Source organism: Suricata suricatta, chromosome 6 (genome assembly GCF_006229205.1).
Source record: "Suricata suricatta isolate VVHF042 chromosome 6, meerkat_22Aug2017_6uvM2_HiC, whole genome shotgun sequence".
NCBI classification, from domain to species: domain Eukaryota; kingdom Metazoa; phylum Chordata; class Mammalia; order Carnivora; family Herpestidae; genus Suricata; species Suricata suricatta.
In genome coordinates, this window is record NC_043705.1 from 139,439,646 (window position 1) to 139,459,391 (window position 19,746).

Below are 19,746 nucleotides of genomic sequence, written 5' to 3' on the forward strand. Positions count from 1 at the left end.
GCCGCCGGGGACGCGCGGGGCGTGTCTGGGGCCGGGGCGCAGCGGGCAGGTGGGGGGAGCGGGCCGGGCGTCCCGGGCTGGGCGTCCCGGGCTGGGCTGGTGTCTCCGCTGCGGTGTGCCGGCTACTTCTTTGGGAGCAGTGCTGTCTGTCTCTCAAACTGATTTCTCTAGATCTCAAGCCCTCTCTTTCTCTTTCAACTTCTCAGTCTCCCTCCCTCCCCCTAGCCTGAAGACTTAGTCGTCCAGAAGATTAAGTCATATTTAATAAAGAATCACACAGACCTGTTGATTAATATCCAGAAAAGGAGCTAAGCAAATAAAAATCGCAAAATCCGAGACATCACCTATAGTCACCTACATTTAATTGTAAATACACACACACACACACACACACACACACACACATTATATATATATCTGATTTTTCCCAAAGCAGCCATTCAGTTTACATAGATCTCAATAGTAATGAGTAAGGAACCAATGAATAATTGCTTTGAATTGTTACTACTTTGATAGGGCTCTCATTTCTTTAAATTTGTTATAGTTTGTCTAAATATAGTTACTGGGAAAAGTAAAGGACTCCTCCCTACCTGTCATTGCAGTTATATAGACTCCAACAATGGGCATAAAGGAACCATGAATGAAGTCCCTTGAGTTCATTACCTGCTTGTTGTAGGGACACAGGGGTTGCTGGTAAGAAACCTTTTCTCTGCCAGTTCAGAGGAGGTGACTTTCCTGTAGGCGTTGTGCCCGTCAAAGACCAGGCTGAGCTGGTGATTCTCTGCTGGTGGCACCAACTGTTCAGCTGAGACAAGACACTGTGATTGAAAGACTGTTTTGCCTCCTAAAGCACCTGACGGCTAACCCGGATTTATTGTTGGGGTTTTTTCCCTCTTATGAAAGTGTTTGGTAACTGTGTCACTCTAGTAACAGATGCTATGATCATATGTTTCCTTTCTTGACATAGATGACTGCACGATAAATAGGATAAAAAAAAAAAATAAAGGAACTTGTTGCATACAGGAGTCAGGTGTCCAAGGGCTTCTTTAATTCAGCCCAGTAATTGCTGGTGTGGACTGGCCTGGTGTAACAGGATTCAGGCTGGAATTTAGCGGCCCCCGAATTACACTAGCTGTGTTTGCAGAGATGAAAATGTTTTCTCTCACACACTCATCTCTCTCTAATAGAATTTTGGAGGTAGATGATCATTAATGCCAACCCCGTAGCAGAACCAGAATCTCTAAACGTAAGGACTCAGGTTTGGCAATGTGGCTGGCGGAGGTGGCTAGGAGATGTGTATGGAAACTTGGTGTGTATGTTCAGAAACTTTGTTCTATAAATTTGTACAAAAGTTACTGAATCCAGCAAGGAGTGGGGAACCCGCTGCAGAGCCTGTAGAAGACTGAGCCCTGTGTGGCCCTCCGTCACAGGGGGAGGAGCCTCAGTCCCAGAGAGCCCTGCATTGCTAATGGCCATTTTGCTTTCTGTGCAAACCTGGGGAAAGAAACCAAGAGTGTAGCCTGCAGCTCTTTCTCCTACTGAGTATATATCCTAAATGTGTGCGTGTTCCGCTGATCATCGTGTTACAACAGAAAGCGTGGGTCTGTTGGAGAGTTTGGGGGAGTGTGAATGGGGCAGATAGAAAGTCTAATGGCTCTATATGTCCCTGAAGTTAGACCAAGGATTTAAATGTAAATATGTTGTGAAAATGGCTTACTGGCTATAAAAACTTGAATGAGTGTTTCTAGGATTGATGTGGGGGGTGTGTGTGTGTGTGTTTGGGGGTCCAGAGGTGCTGGCCACAAAGAGGGGGAACGTCCCTGGGAGCAGCACAATCCCATGTGACTTTGCTTTTCCTCTGCATTTACATCTGTTTCTCAGATGTCTTGACCATATTTCAGTTTTGCCACCTGGCGGGTGGTGTGTGTTAGGGGCGGGGCAATGTGACATTGATGATTCTTCATTTTGCAGCTACAATGAACACATTTAATGTTCAAATTATTTTGTTTAAAATGCCTGTTTTTAAATATCCATTTAAAGATTTCTCAAGCACATTTCTGCTGGTGGTATTTGAGTTTAAAATTACTCCATAACTCTGCATAAACACTTGAGTGGTATAAGATCATCGTCTCCATTTAGGAATTAGAAAACTATGGCTCAGAAAAGGTATGAGGACAGACTCTCACATTTGCAAGAGATCAGGGCTCTTGGTGCCTTGGGACCCCATACCTAAATCTGTGTGCCCCGTACCATACCAGACATGGCGAAGTTTGGGTCCACCCGGTTTGCTAATTGAAAGCACGATTAAAGTCAAAAATAACAAACAGCTTTTAGATTTTCAGGGTTGTGATTTTGGAGATTTGTCACTGATAACTAGGAAGTACAAATCACGGGATAGGTAGTGATTTTCACTACCGAATGACTTAATTCATTCAATGATTATTAGGTACCTCTTACCTACCGGCCCTGATTGAGGCCCTGCGGATCCAGCAGTGATCAATATCAGCCAAAATCCCTGGCCTCCTTTCAAATGGAGAAGACATAAAATCAGCAAGATAAATAGTTTTGGTAGAGTGGCCAGGGAACACTCTAATTAAAAAGTGACTTTTGAGTCCTTCGCGAAGGAGGTGAGGGAGTTGGCCATATTGACATCCAGGGAAAGAGTAGCAGGTTCCAAGGCTGGTAGATGGGGGTATGTCTGATATGTTTGAAAAACATCTGTCTACGGCCATGCCACCCTGAACGCGCCCAATCTCGTCTGAGGAACAGCAGGAAGTTGAGTGGGGACAGATAAGAGAGAAGGAGGGCAAAGAAATGACAGGAGGTCAGCAGAGTGAGCGGCCCAGTCGGGGTGAAAGGTGAGGTTAGGGAGAGCCTTGTCAGCCTTGATGGCAACTTGAGGATGCCGGCTGTGCCAAATCCATGGGAGCCACTGAGAGTTGGAGCCGAGGAGTGACACAAGCTGACATAGTTTGTAGCTGCGTCTCTCTGGCTGTCGTGTAGAGAGGACGTTGTAAGGGGTCAAGAACAAAAGCCAGAATGCCAGTCCGGAGGTTATTGCAGTAATCTGAGCAAAGGAGGACGGCTCGAGCCAGGATAGTGCGGTGGAGGTTATGAACAGTAGTGTAATCTGGATGCATATATATGGTGCAGTTGACCAGATTATCTCACAGTGGAGTTGTGGTGGTGGGCGGGAGAAGACTCGGAGCTCCAACAGCCAGAAGAGTGGGGCCTGGTGCAGAGAGGTCTAGCTGGGATTGAGGGGGTGCTAGTAACAGTAAGATCTTGATTTTGAACATGTGTCTGTCTGTCAGCACCAAAATGCACATGTAACTCAGATAGTTGGATCTGTAGGTCGGAGTTCAGTGAATGAGGGAGTCATAAGCAGGTGGATGATATAAACCATGAATCTAGAAGTTCACTGAGAAGTGTAGAGAAAAGAGGTCTAAGGACTGAATGCTAGCTGCCCCACCCCCCTCCCAGGTGTAAATGTCTGGGGCTTGAAAAGAAGCCAGCAGAAGAAAGAGGGAACCAACCCGAAGTGTAGGTCAGTGTGGTTTCTTAGAAGCCAAGAGAAGAGCCTGTCTCAAGGTTAGAAGATCAATAAACTGTGTCTAGTGCAGTTAGGAGGTCAAGACAAAGGAAGACGATCGGCGATATTGGTGGACCGGGTGGTGGTGAAATCATACTGAAGGCCGGGGTGGTCCAAAAACCAACGGGAGGAAGACAGCTGAAGACTAAAACTGTGCAGAACCTTTCCTGAGTTTTTCTTGCTGAGCAACAATCGTTTCCAGAGATTCAAAGTTCTTTCTGAGGATTTCAAGTCATCAGTGGTAGTGAGCCCTTGGTAAAGAGCGCAACTTCCAAAATTTCCTCTGGATCTTCCCAACGGCCAAACTTTCTAAAAGTCTGGCCAGAAATCTCAGAGTTCCAGCTCTCTGGGTAAACGCCGCAGTTCAGATCAAACCTAGGAAAATATGATTTCTCAGGCGTTAGGTCATCAGGATACAAACACCTCTTAGAACATTTTATTTCTCCCCGCCCCTCATCCTGCCCCTTCTCCCAGTCTCTTTCCATCATACAGCAGTGCCTGAGTGGAAACCCAGCTCTGCCTCGTGGCAGGTCCCTAACGTTAGGTATATTACACACCTTCTTGAAATTGTTCTCTCATCCAGGGGATCACAAGTATCTATCTATTTTTATAATGTCAGACATAGATAAGATAACGTGTATAAAGCACTAGCACATTTCCTGGCTCAGTAAAAGTTACTTCATATTATTTAGTAATACCTACCATACAGACATGGATATGTTAGGAAGAAGTCGTTCGCTTTTGCTTCAACACAAAAAGGGTCTTTTGAGCCCCCAAATGTGCCAGTTTCTGTGTGGGACATGCAAAGATGAGTGAGAGATGCTCTTTGCCCCCAGGAGACCCGGCTGCGGAACAGATACATAGATGGGCAGTGTCAGCCCTTGTGCTGGGATAAGTTAGATGGCGCTTACCACACTGCAGGGACATCTTACAGTGAATGTTTGACGTCTGCCATTGATGTGTCCTTGAGGTGGCAGCTCCAGAGCTATGCGGTGTGAGGGGAACTACTGAGGAATGGTAGCTGCGACAGAGTCCCAGTAGAGAGGACGTGGGGAGTGTGATGGGAACGGGACACCAGCAGGTCCTGGTTTCCAGAGGGAGAGATGGTGGTCCAGGTGGGGAGCGAGAGGAGTAGGAGCTGTGTGATTTCCTCCTTCCAGCGGACTGCCAACATGATCATATTTGCACATTAAAAACTCCATTCCTCCGAGCGCCTGGGGGGCTCAGTCGGTTAAGCATCTCAATTCAGATCTCACGATTCATGGGTTCGAGCCCCACATTGGGCTCTGTGCTGACAGCTCAGAGCCTGGAGCCTGTTTCCAGATTCTGTGTCTCCTTCCCTTTCTGCCCCTCCTCCACTTGCAGTCTGCCCCTCTCTCTCTCTCTCTCTCTCTCTCTCTCTCTCTCTCTCTCTCTCCTCCCTCAAAAATAAATGGATATTAAAATAATTTTTTAAAAATACAGCTTCATTCCAGGGACTGAGTGGAAGGTGGATTTACCTGAAAAAAGAGGCAGCGGTGCCTGGGTGACTCAGTTGGTTAAGCATCTAACTCTTGATTTCAGCTCAGGTCATAATCTCACGGTTTGTGGGTTCACAACCTGAATCTGGTTCTGTGCTGACAGCGAGGAGCCTGCTTGGGATTTTCTGTCTCCCTCACTCTCTGCCCCTCCCCCACTCATGCTCCTGTGCTCTCTCTCTCAAAATAAATAAATAAGCATTAAAAAGAAAAGAAAAGAAAAAGCTGGCAGGGAAATAGAGCAAGGCATTGGAACAGCCCTCCCAGATCTAGTGAAAGGGGTTGTTCAAAAATTATCACTAATAAATGGCAGAGGAAGAAGGCTCAATAAATATAATAACTAGCCCTTACATTTTTCTCTTGACAGATAGGTGGCTTAATTTTCTTTTTTATAGTTTAAAAGTTAAATTTATTCATTTTGTGCATGATGAATAAAATTATGTTAAAAAAAAAACAACCCGTCCTGCAACACAAAGCATTTTCTATATGCCAGGCCCTGTGCCAGACACTTTGCAAACTGTATCTTATGTAGTTTCCAACAACTTAAGGAGGTAGGTGTGATTTTTGCCACATTCTACAGATTTGGAAACTGAGGCTTCTCAATGATCAGTTCCTTGCCCAGAGTTACTTGGCTGGAAGTGACAGGGATAGGATTTGAACTTAGATCACTTAGAGTCTGGCTTCTCTGGTATTCTTAAATATACATGACCAGGAATAGAGGCAGTATATTTTGGTTGTTGAAGAAAAACACCAGGAATATAGAGATACAGTGTATTTTTTTTAGCTTATTTAAATAACTAGTGATTTTGCAGGAAGCTAAAGTATCTCAAAAACGTGTCAATATCTTATGGAATACGGCTCTACCAGTACCCATTTTTGCCCACTTTTGTAAAGAAGACAGAATGATCCATTCATTTTCTGGGTTAGAGCAAAATTAATATTGTTAAAAGTAGAAATCTGAGTTGTAAATATGTATTAAAGTTAAGTCAAACATTAGAAGTTTATTTTGAGGTAAAAATGAAATGAATTAAATGTAAGTTCTTAACCAACGATTACAATACAAATTGGCCTAATACGGACAGCGTATTTGGTTGGGGCATGTTCACTTTTACCTCTGCCTAGCGCACAGCACATAAAACTCAGCATTTAGGATGTATCACATGCTGTAAATCCCAAATTCCGCATACAGGGTGATTTCAATTCCATTCCTTGACTTGCTAATGTTCCAGGTGCACCTGCTATAAGAAAGAAAAGGAAAAAAAAAGCCTAATCCCATATAACAGCTTTGCAATTTCCACTGTCAGGTTCTCAAAGGAAACATGAACTGTACTCAAATAATGAGTGAGTTCACTGAACACCCAATACTTGGGATGTGGTCCCAATGCGACCTGATCTCTTGCTTCCCCGCCTCCTTTACGCTGCATTTCCCGAAAGTGATCCTTCCCTGTCAGGGGACACACAGTCAGTTTTTGTGGAGCTTCCACTCACCCTTAAGTAAAACAAAAATTTCTAGTTTACGTTTACTAATTAGAATGTGATCAGCCTGTGATAGAATCAACACTTTAATCTTCTATCAAAGCGGTTAAGGCTGCCTCTCAGCCAAAACTTCCAGCAGGTTTTGGAACTAGACCTCCCTTGGGTCTCCTCCCAGCCACAGGAGCTCTGTTGCATTCCCTGCTGGCCATGCCTCTCAGGCCCAGAATCTTCCTCAGAAGCTCTTGCTCTCAGAGCTCAGTCCCCATCCAGTCTGTTTTCTAGATCTGCATAGAATACAGTCTCCCTCCTGTGCGCTGCCTTCTGGTACCATTGTGAGTGCTGCCCCTCTCCTGTTTCTGCCAACAAAGTGTTCTGTCAACCGTTTGCCCTCTAGAATTCTGGAACTTTCTTTTCCAGCAGGGAACTCACATCCGAGTGGTCCCACGGAAGCCCACCTTCTTCAGGCTTTTCCTTCCGGGAGGATGGTTCCTAAAACCTCTTCAGCAAAGTGTCTCTGTACTTGCTGAACCCTGTCTCACAGCCTCCATCTTCCTAGAGCATGGGGGGGGACACAGAAATGGCAGTCAGGCATTTTTCACAAACTCACTCCATGCAGCCTCTGATCATACTCCTATTGATAACGAACTTCTGTCCAATTTATGTCCACGGCAAACTTGCCTCGGGGACACTGCCGTTTGAACATCCCATTACAGTAAGTTAGTGGCTGAAATCTGGAACTAAATGTTGGGGATGCTAGGTGGCCCAAAAGGCCTACCTGATATTTATTGATTCACAGAAATTAATACCTTCCCTTCCCCTCCTACCACATTGGCAACCTTGCTGGTTGAAATGGGGCAAAGAGGTCTTTTGTGTACTTTTGGAGGAAAGTGACATCTTTGCCTACAATTCTATAAAAAGCCTTTCCAGTATCGCTGACACTTGGATGGTTTTGATCACGCTTCATCTTGGACAGTGGTTCAGGATGGCATACTCTGTCCATGCATTTGCCTCCCCTGAATCCTGATCCTCTGAAAAATAAAGTGCAGAATTACAGTGGGTAAGCCACAAAAGAGACAAGAACACAGAGGCCAGTAGGTGGGGCTCATCAAAACCAAGCCAGGCTAGGAATTTTCTAGAAAGCGAAATAGACACGAGTGATGAGCGATTAAGACAGAGAAGGCTTCTCCCAAAAATCTGCTGTGCCAACATGACGGGGGTAGACGGACTGTCTTCAGTAAATTCTCGGACAGGCTCAACTATCAGAGTTAAGCTGGGGGGCAGGGAGACACGTGGGGTAAAGATGGAAGGACTCGCTGGAAGTCAGTGCTTGATACAATTTTCAGTCCGCTTCTTCCTCCCACTCACATACTCTCTCTCCTACCAAGATGGCAACCCTGTAGCTTACTCCGGAGTGAGGAACAGGAGTGGTCTCCTGCAGAAACTGGACAAGCTGTCTGAGAAAGTTAGACTCCGATTTGGCTGCCAGTGGCTTAGAAAAAGTTTACTTCCCACAGGCATGGGGGCGAGGGTGGGCTGGAAGGGGACTGGGCTGTCCTTCATCCCCTTCCCCTCGTCCCCAAGGAAGAATGCCAGCCCCAGCCCGTGTGCCCCTCCCTTCCCCCCACCCCTTCTATAAATTCTAACTCAGGGACATTTAGTGGGAGATATTTCCATTTAAGTTGTAGTCGAAGAAGCCGCCACCAGGTTTTTCTTTCTCAAATATGATAAATTAGTAGGGATTACTGAGGAATTGGAGAGAATTAGTGACATGGAAAAAAATAGAAAAAATGAACTCTCAGAAGAAACAGATAATTTACAGAATAAAGGAGATTAAAAACAAGGAAGAACTTTCGGATCCATACTGAGAAGGATTTAAGAAGATCTTGTGTTTATTAAATAAGAACTGGGTGATACATGAGCAGATCAAAGAACAAGAAGATCTTTATAGGCTGTAAAAATAGCACTCCCCAAACAAAAAAATGCGATAGAATGAGTGGGAAATAGTCAAGGAAATCACTCAGAAGGGCGCCATTCAGGGAAGGAGACAGAAAATACAAGAATAACGCAATAATAACGCACAGAAGACACATGCACAAGGTCTAACACATTAGGAGAGTCCCAGAAAGAGAATGCAGGGAGGCAAGCTACCAAAGAAGTAAAACAGAGCAATGCTTCAGAACCGAAGGGCCTGCACCTTCATAGGAAACACCCCGTGTTTGCAGTAGGGCGTTTCTACATTCTGTGTCCTGAAATTTCAAAGCACCAACATAGAAGACCTTAAAGCCACTGGAGAGAAAGAAAACATACGCCACCTGATTGCAGCAATGATACTGGGTGGCAAAGAACAATCAGGGGATGCACTCAAAGTTCTGAGGGAAAGTTATTTTTTTAATGCTTACTTTTTTCTTTTGAGTACGAGAGGGAGAGAGAAAGAGAGAGAGTATGAAAGGGGTAGAGAGATAAAAAGGGAGAAAGAGAGAATCCCAAGCAGGCTGTGTGCCATCAGTGCAGGGCCCAGTGTAGGGCTCGAACCCACAAACCGTGAGATCATGACCTGAGCTGAAACAGAGTCTGACGGCGGTTAACTGACTGATGCCCCTGGGGGAAAGTTATTTTTAACCTAAACTCTGTACCTAGCCAAACTGTCCATATAAAGGCAGAATCAAATATTTTCAGTCCTGCAAGTATTGATGAAACTGATCTCCTTAGGCCCCCTGTTCTGGAAAGTTACAGCACTTGGTGGATGTGTCCCAGCTGAGTAAGGGCATAAAACAGGAGGAAAACATGGCACCCAAGGAACAGTGAATCCTGACCGGCAGGATGGTGCAGAGATGACCCAGCAGAGAACACAAGACATCTGGGCAGTAAGCTAGCAAACTAAGAAAGGTAGGACTCAACACATAAATGTCGACAGTCATGAAAGTTGGCATAAGTCCCAAAGAGTCTGAGTAATTTTAATATCTAAGGGCTGAACAAGTAGAAGAATAAGAATAATGAGTTTAATTGCAATTTAACAAAAAGGAATAGTTCTTGCATTGCATTGAGTTACACAAATACAGAAGGCAATGGTTAAGAGAGAGCATGGATTGAGGCCAGACATGGGCACATCAGTTACTAGCTTGGGTCCACCATTTACTTGTTCTGTGGCCTTAGACAGTTGAGTTCAATCCAACAAGTATTTACTGAGCACCTGTTTTGTTCTGTGTGTTCTTCTAAGTGGTAGATGCACACCTGTAAGCAACAGAGACCAAAGCCCCCATCCTCTTGAAGGTTATAGTCTAATGCGGGTAGGATACTTATTAGCAAGAAGAACCACAGGGAGAAAGTAAGAGTAAGAGTAGGAATATCGGAGGGTGGAACATTCCCTAAGCTTTCCATAATAAGGTATCTATTGAACAAACACTTGAAGCAAGGAGGTAGGCATCGATGTGCATATTTGGGGAAGAATGTACCAGGCCAAGGGAAGAGTCAGTGCAAAGGTTTTGAGGTGAAATCACGCGTGGCCTGTTTGGAGAACAAAATGGCCCTTCTCTGAGATTATTTGTATATCTTGTAGTGGGGATAACAATGCAGTGACAATTATATGAGTCATTACAAAGATCACATAAGATGGAAAGCCTACCTACCAATTGTTTACCAGCACGCCCACATGTTAAAAGGGCTCAACAAATTATAACTGTTGTTACTGTGAAGAATCATGGCATCATCCAAGCCCTACTGGAATGTCCAGGGTAGATAAGATGGAAGTGATAACTTCAGAGATCTTGTTTGACAGGAAGGAGGGGAGGGGTGGCATTGTAATACTATGTAGTTGTGATATGAGCTACGAGAGAAGACCAAGGGTTGGGATATCCCAAAGGGGGAGGCACATCCTGATGTGAGGATCAGTTCTCCAACAATTGTTGGTAGAGACGGCATCTGAGATTGGGTTTAGCAAAACTCCCCTGTGACACGCGCAGATAGGAGAAGAGGCATTTGGCTTGGGAGGATCCGGTTTCATGATAGTTACGTAAAAGCTTCCAGGGGTGCCATGAGTACTAGTGACTCTAAGGTCAAGCCTGGGCACTGAAGATAAACTAGAGATTAAGGCTCTACATAGCCCAGGGTCTGATCTCCTGAACTCCCTCTGAGGAGGTATGACCACATTTTTTATCCTGCTTTTTTTTTTAATGCAGTTTTTTGTCAAGTTAGTGAACATACAGTGTGTACGGTGTGCTCTTGGCTTCGGGAGTAGATTCCCATGATTCATTGCTTACATACAACACCCAGTGCTCATCCCAGCAAGTGCCCTCCTCCATGCCCATCATGCATCGGCCCTCAGTTTGTTCTCTGTATTCAAGAGTCTCTTACGGTTTGCCTCCCTCTCTCTTTGAAACTATTTTTTTCCCCTTCCCTTCCCCCATGATCTTGTCTTAAGATTCCCAAATTCCACATATGAGTGAAAACACCTGATATCTGTCTCTCGCTGACTTCTTTCACTTAGCATAATACCCTCTAGTTCCATCCACATTGTTGCACATGGCAGGATTTCATTCTTTCTCATTGCCAAGTAGTATCCCATTGTATATATAAACCACATCTTCTTTATCCATTCGTCAGTTGACGGACAGTTGAGCTCTTTCTATAATTTGGCTGTTGTTGAAAGCACTGCTCTAAACATTGGGGTACATGTGCCTTGAGGATCCCAGGAGCATGCACGTGATTTATGAGACATGAGGGCCTGAAGGCAGGGTGACGGTGGGCACGAAGTTTGAAGAGAAGTGGATTAAAACGGGCCGGTTCTGGGACTCCCCTAAATGAACGAACTCACAGGCATTTCCCCTTCCTCTTTGAGAAGTAGGCCAGGTGATGTGCAGCCAGGTATTTTGCAGGTACTGAATTCTGAAAACCTGTTTTACCTCCCAGTGCTGGGGATCAGATCAGTGGTTCCATGGGGAAACTACTCTTAGGTATAATATTACATCAGGGAAGGAAACGACAGAATGCGAGGAGAAATGTGGAGGCCCACACATAGTAATTAGGTCTGGAAGCCAGGCTACAGGTGTACCATTTGCTGTCGTGGTGCTGGGGTACTGGCCGCCCTGACTGTGGGCCATTTTCCTGGCTGGGTCCCTGGCACTCAGCAATGGGGAAGCCTGGCCAATGTCTGAACCGCGGTGTGGGTGTCTCCTGCTCTTCAGGCTCTGTGGTGCTGAACTTAAAGTCAGCAGGGCATTGAAGGTAAAGTATTCCTGGGTCTGTTTTCGTTGATCACTCCTTTCGGGGCCCAGGTGTTAGTTAATGTGAGCAAACGGGCATCTGTCTTTGCCACTCACCTTACATGTGAGCGCATCAGTTCAATGGTGATTGTCATCTGATAGCTCTACCTTAATAAATACGATGCTTTAAAATATTTATATTCTTTATATCTAAGCAACAGGGATGATGTGGAGACCAGCTATTTTAGTAGATGTGCAAATTCTCTTAAATAATTAGTAACTAAAACCTCTCAACATGGAGTGAATTTGCAGCCAAGGCTGCATCAGAATCCCTCCTGCCATTGTATCTAACTAAGGTGTGTTCTGTAATTTTTAAAAATGTGTCTATATATTTATATTATATATAACCTATAATTTTTGCTTCTTATTTATATATATTATAAATATGACAAAAATTACCATAGACACAATTATTTCTACCTATACATACACATACATGCATATGTATTTTATATATACATATAAAAGTTGGCATTTCCTGTGGATAACTAATGTGAAATATCTGAAGTCTCTAAAGGCTGATCCCAAATGGGTCTATATGTATTTATTGCGGTGTATCATATTGCCAAAAAACTTATTTAGATTACAAATCTAGAAGTATCTTGAATTATCTTGTAATCCTGGTAGAGCATTTGAATAGTGGGAATATGGGTGCTCTGAAGGCAACTCCTGAGGCTTTCAGAGTTTTTCAAAACTCCTCACCAAGCCTCTTCTAGTAGGTATTCAATAAACTTTTTTTAAGATTGTGTTTTTAAGTAATCTCTACACCCATTGTGGGGCTCAAATTTATAGCCCCAAGATCAAGAGTCACATAGTGACACAGCCAGCCAGGCACCCTTTCAAGGGTATTTTTTTTTTTAATATTTTATTTATTTTTGATAGAGAGAGAGCATGAGAGGGGGAGGGGCAGAGAGAGAGGGAGACACAGAATTGGAAGCAGGCTCCAGGCTCTGAGCTGTCAGCACAGAGCCTGATGTGGGGCTCGAACCCACGAACATGAGACCATGACCTGAGCCGAAGTCAGAGGCCCAACCGACTGAGCCACCCAGGTGCCCCTCAACAAGTATTTTTGAATGACTATTGTAAAGCTATTTATGGGTGCAAGTGTTATATCCCATTGATAACCGGAAGCCATCCTTAGCATAGAGAGAATACAGAGAGATACCAGGTTCTCCCCAGAATGAGTGAGCCATAAAAACTTAACCAGTAGCCACCAGAAAGATTTGGTTCAATGCATATTGAGAAACTGTAAGATAAAGTGTCTGCATCCTCACCTCTGAGTTTCCTAATCCATTGGAAAGTGGCTTCCTGTACTTTTTAGGTGTCAGTTGCAGCATTAACAGGCATGGGCAGCAGTCCGGGGAATGTCACAGGCTCACCTCTAGAGCCAGCGGCTGTTTGCATGCAGCTCTAGAGAAGAAATCATAAACACAGACAATTCCTATTCTGTGGCGACGGTAACTGACGATCTTGCAGGGAGAAACTTGGCAGCAATGGGAACCCAAAGAAAACCAGGAATTATTCTGATTCAGTAGACTCCAGCAGGCCTTCCAATGTCTGCTTGCTATTGTTAATATCTTCACATAGACCTGATAGCATGGATTTTCCCTGTTGGGCTTCCTAGATGGTACCTGGGCACACACGCGCTGTGCTGTTACAGATGGCGCTCTGCCCGTACCGTACCTCCAGTGATACCTGCATTTCCCCATGTTTCTGGCTTCAACCTTAGAGCTCCCCTAGAATGGACTGGCAATGAGATAAAGTCAAAACCTCCCTTACAAGATAAGCTTCATTTTAATAATTGATGTGCAAAGGAAAGTGTGTATACATTTCTCTTTAGAATGAAGATAATACACACGCATGCACACAGATACTGTCCGGTCTTAAGCGCAGCTGGCTAGAAGCATATAATCCTACAGTCCCCTCCGTGGCTGAGCCAATTAGTTGGTTAGAGTTGACATGACCCCAAACAGGCCCTTCACCTTGACAGCCTTCTAGCAAATATGTAATATTTGTTTTGGACTGCAAGAGTCAACACAGATGGATTTCTGGACTGGAAAACCATCACGTCCGTCATTACTGTGCTGTACCAGTTGGTGGTTTAGTAGTAGCTTCTTCAGATAAATAAAATGGATGAAAACTAGGGTGGGAAAATTAGAACTATACATCGGTCTCATCAGGGTGCTTTGTGTTAGGGATTTAGTGTTTTAATAAGTGTAACTGGTATCCAAATAATAATTATGCATATATAATGCACTAATTGGATTCTAAAACCCATAGATACAATTATTAAAGCCTTTAACCAGAACAGAATCAAGGAAAAATTTTAATCCTGCTCAGAACTGTTTATTACACAGCATAATCTCTCTTTTCAAACCCTTTTTTTATATGCCAAACAGTATGTTGGGTAAAATAATGAAAATGTAATAAAGTGTTGATACAAAGAATTTCTAAAATGTAAATATAGAGAATGAGTAATCTCTGAAGCAATTTGCTTGCCATCCCCCCGCCCCCCGTAAATTATGTTGAAAGTTAATGGTATCTTCTTCTTCTGGAATTAACACCAGAGCCTCTCTATGGGTGTCAGTAAGATAGATAAAGGAGTGGGAAAATGGTACAGGGCGAACACATCTGAACTTTCCATTATAAAAGCTAACTAAGTTTTGAAAAGCAATTTGCACAGCCTGTCTATGGTATATCTAATACAAACTTAGCAAAAAGGCCTGTGTTTGAAATGTTAAGATACAAAACATCTTAGTTCATGTACATTTTGAACTATATAAACCAATTAATGAAGAAAACTACTTAGGCCTACTTTTGTTCAATAAAACTTTTCTCCTTGCCTTTACATTGAGAATTTCATTGGTGCCCTTTGAGGGACACTTACACAAAAAAATGAAATTTCAGCTTCAGTTCTGAAGATCTCCGGTCCCTTGCAGCCAAAGTTGGTCTGTCTGTCTTGCTTTGCATTTCAACAAAAAAAGGTGGGTCAGGAGCACCCTGTTCTGGCTTCTTTCCGTGGAAATATCCATAATTATCCATAGTAATTAGGTCCTGAAGCCAGACTACAGATGTACTGTTTGCGTATTGCACTGATGGGGTACTGAGAAGCAGCTGTCGAGAAATAAAATGACACTCATCGAATTTTATCCACCTTGTTGACAAGGAAGAGTATCTGTGTGAATATGAGACTGGCCATTAAAAACTCTTGGTAAGTGACTAATTAATAAAGCACCAAATTGTAGATCGCTCTGCATCAGTAGTTAATTAGGACAATAAGGTAGTGGTGACCCTGGCTCCTGGTCCATTTCATCCGGAACGTGGCCACCAAGAGCTTCTCTCAGGGCGGAGATGGGGTTCGAAGCAAATTTTATTTCTTTTTATGTCTTTATTATTATTTTTTTTTATTCTGAGAGACAGAGACAGAGAGCAAGTGGTGGAGGGGCAGAGAGAGAGGGAGACACAGAATCTGAAGCAGGCTCTAGGCTCTGAGGTAGCTGTCAGCACAGAGCCCTATGCGGGGCTCAAACCCACAAACCAGGAGATCATGACCTGAGCCGAAGTCAGATGGTTAACCTATGGAGCCACCCAGGCACGCCTCAAAGCAAATTTTAAATAAGAGACCCCTCCTGGCTAAAAATTCACATTCACAGTTTAAGCTTGTTTATAAGTCAATCTGAAAGTTTTGACTTTAATGACAAGTTCGAAGTCAGATTGTGTTGACCTTCTGCACAAAGATAATTACAATTCACGATTCATCCCTGCCAATTTTATGTCTGCGCCGTGTCAGCTGAGAAGGATTTGGGGTGTCTGAGGGAACTGCTTCAGGGACTCATTCTATCAGCTTCACTGGGATTGTCTCTTACCTGAACAGTTGTTATTACCTGGACATTATTTTTAGAAAGATTCTTAAGTGTTCACAGGATACGTGATTGTCACAGCAAGGACCCCACCCTCACCTGATGTAGAAAAATCAGGCAACTCCCAGCCTAAATGTCCTTTTCTCAAAAACCACACTGCATCCAACACAAAGACATTTATTTTCTGGAGACCCAAAGAAGTCAGGGAATGGGAGAGGCAGGAAATGTCCTGCAGGTGACACATGTCTGCGGTCTGTGAACTTGGGGAGCTTCCCAACAGGAAGTTAATTGCAGCACAGTGTGTAGCATAAGTGGACTGGAACCATCTGTACTTCTTACCCTCAGAGATTTTGCTGCCTTCCTGCAAAGTCCAGAACCTACACCTTCCTCCAACGGGGGTTACTCCCTTCCCCGCTACCCGATATTCCTGTGACTGTTTTAAATCTCCAGTCTTAAGGACCATGCTGAGGACCAATCCTCGGCATGCACTCCTCAAGACCCTGCCTTGACCCCAAGTCTGCTAGGCCTGCCCCTAACCATGCAGTGATAGATCTTGTCTTAGAAACACCTGGGGAGTGTTTGCACTCTTGTGTTCCCTGGGCCTGTTTCCTTGGGTCCTAATTCAATACTCTGGTGAGGGTCCCCAAAATCAATACTGTTAAAAAGGCTTCCAGATGAGCGCCATGTCTGGGCCCCCAAGGCTGAGAAGCGCTGAGCCTAACCCATACATCGGTGTGTACCGAAGGACCAAAGCATGAGGGGAACCTACACTTGTTTCCGCAGAATCCGCCCACAGGCATAGCAATAGCAGCAAACATCCTGGTCCACCCATATGTAAAAAGTCTGCCCTCTGTAGGAAAGATGGGCTTTTATATGCCCCTTGGTGTCTGAGCCTTGGCCACATAGAGCTAAGATCAGTCACCCTGTAGCAGCCAACATGTGGAAGCCTGACCCACAGGCCAAGGCAACTCATGGCAGCCGATATGATGCCCAAATGCGGCCGGCACAGCCCCCTGCTGGACCCAGCTTCCCATGTGCTTGCTGATGCCCATCAGCCTGGTCAGCATCTGGGCTGCACCCTTGGCCTGCACCCTGGTTGAGGCACTCGTGTTTCCTTAGTAAGGCAGGAGAAGATAAGGAGCCGATATGTCGGTCCCCAGGGCTTCAAAGTTGAAGCCGTCTAGCAACCAAGATACGTGTCCATGGCTAAGCCAGTAGGTTTATGGACCATCTGCACCAACATTGTCAGAGAACTTGTTAAAAATGTAGAACCTCGAGGCTTCCCCCAAACCTACTGAGCCAGAACCTACCTTTTAATCAGAGGACTCATGCCAGTGGTGTCGGGAGAAACCCTGAAATCCATGGCTGGTTCGTTTGGACCAGCTCTTTACCTAGCCTGAGATAAAGGAAAAGCAGATAATGAGGACACACGCCAGACCACCTCTAAGTTCACCTGCTGTGTTTCACTAGGATCTGTACCATCTCAACAAGTGTGTTTTTGCTCAGAGTTCTGAGTTTTGCCGTAGGACACCATCCACTCCACTGCAGACACAGAAGCACGCACCTTTCACTGCAAATAAGCAGAGAAACGGTTCCATCCTAAGAATGTAAAGATAACACACTTCTCATTGCTCATTATTGCCTGTTATCACTGGCTTTTTACACATGCCCACCTGTCACAAGAGGAAATGACCAAAAGAAGCCTGTTCTTCTAAGAGCTCGGGAAGAAATGCTCATAGTAAGAGAGAAAATACAGGAAAGAATGAGGGACACCTGCTGTTATAGGGGACACGATCACACGGGCACCATAAATGCCACTCCCTGACCAATGACGTTTCACTTTTAAAATATGCTCTGCAGAAAGTATTCGAGCCCAAACAGAATACAGTATTCATTTGGTGAAAGGTGTGGTGACGTCTCATAATTAAGTTGTATTGGAAAATGCATCATCAAGTTACGGGAACAAATCCTTGTTGTGTACCTTGTCAGAGACTGTGTGCGCATTTGATAGCTACGTTACTGTAATAGATGAAAATCTCAGATTTATGAAATCCATGAAACAGGAGGGCATTTTCTAAAGCTTTCCAAAACAGACTTTTCATAGAATCATTTTGCACCATCAGATGGCCTGGTGCATTGTAATTATTAGGTTCCAATGCAGATTTTATCACTGAATATATATGAATAGTTTCCCTTCCAAACGTCAGTCTGAAATATGGCTCGTAGCCTGTATAGGAAATGTGTTCATATATCTTAACATTTACAACAACGTGAGATAAGATGTCTAACTAATTCAGTGAATTAATGATCGTTTGCAAATGAAATTTAGTACATGGACTTGACTCAAGATACATAGGAAATCTTTTCGGGGGTCTTTTAAATACCGAAAGTAACTTGCGAATTAGCATAGGAGTAGGGAGTAGATTTTAGAATTTTGAGTTGAGTCAAAAGCAAAAACCCAGAATTAAACGAGTCTTTACTATGGCAAAGTATTTCTTAGATCTAAGATGCAATATTTCTATCTTTGAGCAATTTACTTAGCACACATTTATGATATACTATCATTAGCCAAAATGGCTTTTTTATTTCTACAAGTGCTTATTTGCGGATATCATGTTTCCCTCTTGAGCTTAATAATGACAAATATCAAGAGCTAGAAGTTTTAAGAGGTTCAAAATCTACAAAATAACTGTTCCAGGGCCATCAACTGTCAGAGCACAGGCTACCCACCTGCATGGGCCATGCTGCCTGGCCTCGTTGCTTAGTGATGCCCATGTATCAGCAGGGTATTCAGCGGGAGAAGGAGTGAAGCGGGAATTTTCGAGGGGAAAATCTGCCACTATCCCCAAAACCACAGTTCTCTTTAGAAGTTCTATTTTGGAGCTTCTGGGTGGCTCTGTCAGCTAAGCGTCTGACTCTTGATTTCATTCAGCTCAGGTCATGATCTCACATGATCTCACAATTTGTGAGTTGGAGCCCCATGTTGGGTTCTGTGCTGCCGGGCGGAGACTGCTTGGGATTCTCTCTCTCCCCTCTCCTTCTCTGCTCATTACCCTTTATTTCAAAATAAGTAAGTCAACTTGGAAAAAAAGTTCTATTTTGCATTTTCAAGATATAGTTTCACTAATAAACATCGATGTTGAACTGGATTCGCAATTTTTAAGAAACTTGAATTCCTAGATTTTACCTTGGCCTTTATTTTATAGCATAAGAAGTTCTTCTGAATACAGTCCCTTCGGTGAGTCTGTGCCACCTATTTACAAATCTTGAGTCAGCTTGCTCTGGCCACCTGACTGCTATGTCATTTGGGTCCTTATTTTTCTTTTCCTATTTCTTTTGTTTGTGAGCATTTGAAAAAATTTTTAAATTTATTTTATTTATTTTTGAAAGAGAGAGAGAGAGAGAGAGAGAAAAACAGAAAGAGGGAGACACAGAATCAGAAGCAGGCTCTAGGCTCTGAGCTGTCCGCACAGAGCCCAGCGTGGGGCTCGAACTCACAAACTGTGAGATCATGACCTGAGCTGACGTCAGACACCTAACCGACTGAGCCACCAGGCGCCCACTGTGCCAGTGAGCATTTGAAACTGGCTTCCAGATTTGAAAAGAATAGATAATGGCAAGATGTCCTTAAGAACCTAATATTAACATTTCCAGATAAAAACATGCAAACACTTATTTCTTTGCAAAAGCAAGTGAATTCATATTAAATTAGAGGGTCATAAGTTATATATTATACAATAAAAGAATGTGAGTCCCAATGAAAACCAGAATGAATTTGTTTCATTCTGTCCAGTAAAGTAATTGGCATAATGTGATAGTAAATTATATTATTTGAAGAAAGCAAGAAATGACAAATTGAATGTTGCCACATATTAGGGATTTCTTCCTTTCTTTTGAATATGCCTGTCTCCTTTATCTCTATTTTATCTAAAACAGGAGGGCTCTCAATGTGATCTGTGCAGTAGAATCGTGAGGTGAGGGGGTGCCCGGTGCCTCTCCCTGCTCAGACAGACCAACTCCAGATCTTGTGGCACTGTGTCTGG